General features: G+C 39.1%; 1 pseudogene; it reads left to right on the top strand.

Annotated features, from left to right (window-relative positions):
- The first annotated feature begins 712 nt into the window (after window positions 1–712).
- Window positions 713–2,740, top strand: LOC136379573 (hsc70-interacting protein pseudogene; annotated as a pseudogene).
- Window positions 2,741–3,000: the final 260 nt, after the last annotated feature.

Genomic DNA, 3,000 nt, shown 5'->3' with positions numbered 1-3,000 from the left:
AAAAAGACTTAATTTTGTGAAGATGTTAATTTTTTCCAACTTGAACTATAGATTCAATGCAATCCAAATCAAGATTCCAGCAAATTATTTTGTGAAAATTACATACTGATTCTAAAGTTCATATGGAGAGGCAATAAACCCATACAACATATTGAAGGAGCCAACAAAATATTGAATGAAAAGAACAGAGTTAGAGGACTGATGCTACCTTACTTAGCCACTGTAATCAAAACAGTGAGAGAATAGACAAATAGATATGAACTGAAATAGAGAGTCCAGAAGTAGACCCAGGTAAATATATATAATCAACTGATCTTTGACAAAGGAGTAAAGGCAGTACAATAGAGCAAAATCAGTCTCTGGACAAATGCTGCTGGAACAACTGAATATCCACTTATAAAAAATGAATCTAAACACAGACCTAGTCAATATTGTAATAACTATGTATGGTACTAGGTGGGCACTTGAATTATCAGGGAGAGTATACTTCATAAATTTTAAAGTGGCACACCTGAAACTAATATAAACTAATATTGAGTGTCAAGTATAATTGAAAAATATAAATAAACTAAATAAATAAAAATAAACACAGACTTTACACCCCTCACAAAAATCAACTCTAAAAGGAGCATCAACCTAAATGTAAAACACAAAACTATAAAATTCTTTGAAGATAACATAGAAGAAAACCTAGATGACCTTGGGTATGGCAATGACTTTTAGATACAAGAAAGGTATAATCCTTGAAATAGTTAATAAGCTGGACTTCACTAATATTAAAAGCTTCTGCTCTACAAAAGACAATGTCAAGAGAATGAGAAGACAAGCCACAGATGGGGAGAAAATATTTGTAAAAGGTGTACCAAATAAAGAATTTTTATCTAAGATACACAAATTGTCAAAATCCAGTAGGAAAACAAGCAACTCCAATTAAAAAAAAATGGGCCAAAGAGCTTAAAAGACACCTCACCAAAAATATACAGATGGCAAATAAGCATATGAAAATATGCTCCACACCTGACCAGGCGGTGGTGCAGTGGATAGAGCATCAGACTGGGATGTGTAGAATCCAGGTTTGAGATCCTAAGGTTACCAGGTTGAGTGCAGGTCCATCTGATTTGAGCAAAGCTCACCAGCTTGGACCCAAGGTCGCTGGCTTGAGCAAAGGGTCACTTGGTCTGCCCCCCATCAAGGCACATATGAGAAATCAATCAATGAACAACTAAGGAGCCACAACAAAGAATTGATGTTTCTCATCTCTCTCCCTTCCTGTCTGTCTGTCCCTCTCTGTCCCTGTCTCTGACTCTGTCTCTGCCACAAAAAAAAAGGAAAAGAAATTCTCACTGGAAAAAACACTTAACTTATTTAAAAAAGAAAGAAAAAAAAAGGAAAAGAAATTCTCACTGGAAAAAACACTTATCTTATTTAAAAAAAAAAGAAAGAAAAAATGCTCCACATCCTATGTCATCAGAGAAAGGCAAATTAAAACAATGATGAGGTTCTGCCTTGAAGCAGCCACCCTTTCTTCTACCTAACTTCCTTGGAATTGGGTCACAGCCTCAGCCAAGCTTGCTGCCTCCCACAGTTTTCTGACCATGGAACACCCCACCCTACCCACTTTGGGTCTACATGAAAATGTGTAAGCAAGATCTAAGCATTCTGCACAATGGGTAAATAACATTTCCTTAGGGAGTAGATGGAGAAAATTGGTGGGGGGGGGGGGCAAAAAACCACTTGCTACTCATAAAACTAAATCAGAATATCAAGAAAAAAAAAAACATTGTAAGAAGGCAGAGGAAAACATAAGAACAGAGGAACCAGCAAGTGAGGAAAGTGAACTTGAAATTGACAATGAAAGTATGATTGAACCAGACACTAATGCCCCTCAAGAAATGAGATGAAACAAGGAGAGATCAGACAAATGATGATTTAAAAGAAAAAGTGTCTGTCATTGATGCCCAAAATGATGGTGAACCACAGAAAGCCATGAGTTTGTTGACCATCAAGCTGAATCTTTACTTGGCCATTCTAAATCCCTAGATACCCAGTGTCTTTGTGAAATTACAGGAGCCAAGTGCTGCCATCTGAGACTGGCATAGCTACTGAAACAAATGCTGATTCAGCTCAGCCTAACAAGTGGCAAGGAAAAGTGCACAGACTTCTGGGCCATTGGGAAGAAGCAGCCCCTTAGTGTAAACTGGATTATGACCTAGATGCTAGTGCAATGCTAAAAAAAAGTTAAATCAAGGGCACAGAAAATTGAAGAACATCAGAAAAAGGGAAAGAGTGAAGAGCAAGAGATCAAAGAAAGAATGAAAAGGGTTAAGAGGGTTCCAAAGAAACATGAGAGAGAGATCAGAGGGAGGAGAAAGCCAGACCATAATTAGGAGCTCAGTGTGACTCTTTTCCAGGTGGCTTTGCTGGGGGTATGCCTGGAATGGGAGGGGGTATGCCTGGTCTGGCAGTAATGCCTAGGATCAACAAAATTCTTAGTGATCCAGAGGTTCTTTCAGCCAAAAAATCCAGAAGTTAGGTGGCCTTCCAGGATATAGCTCAGAACCTGGGAAATATGTCAAACTATCAGAGCAGCCCAAAGCTTATGAATCTCATCACTAAACTGTCTGCCAAATTCTCGAAAGTCAAGCTTAATTCCCATCTGAATAATAAAGCCTTTGTTGAAGGAAAAGCAACTGACATCACCGGATGGATGTTGCAAGAATATAAGCCAGTGTTCCTCTGATCTCAGGAGAAAGCTGAGGTGCTTTGAAGAGAATCTTTAACCCTCTACCCTAAATGCAGCTGTAACAGTGGTTTTGACATTAGGGTATTCATTCATGTAATGTTTTCCTAATAGGAATTATGAACTTCAAACACTTTTTTTTCTTCATTTTTCCGAAGCTAGAAACTGGGAGGCAGTCAGACAGACTCCGCATGCGCCCGACCGGGATCCACCCGGCACGCCCACCAGGGGGCGATGCCCTGCCCCTCTGGGGTGTCGCT

Source organism: Saccopteryx leptura, chromosome 8 (genome assembly GCF_036850995.1).
Source record: "Saccopteryx leptura isolate mSacLep1 chromosome 8, mSacLep1_pri_phased_curated, whole genome shotgun sequence".
Taxonomy (NCBI): domain Eukaryota; kingdom Metazoa; phylum Chordata; class Mammalia; order Chiroptera; family Emballonuridae; genus Saccopteryx; species Saccopteryx leptura.
This window is presented reverse-complemented; position numbering and strand designations above follow the sequence as displayed.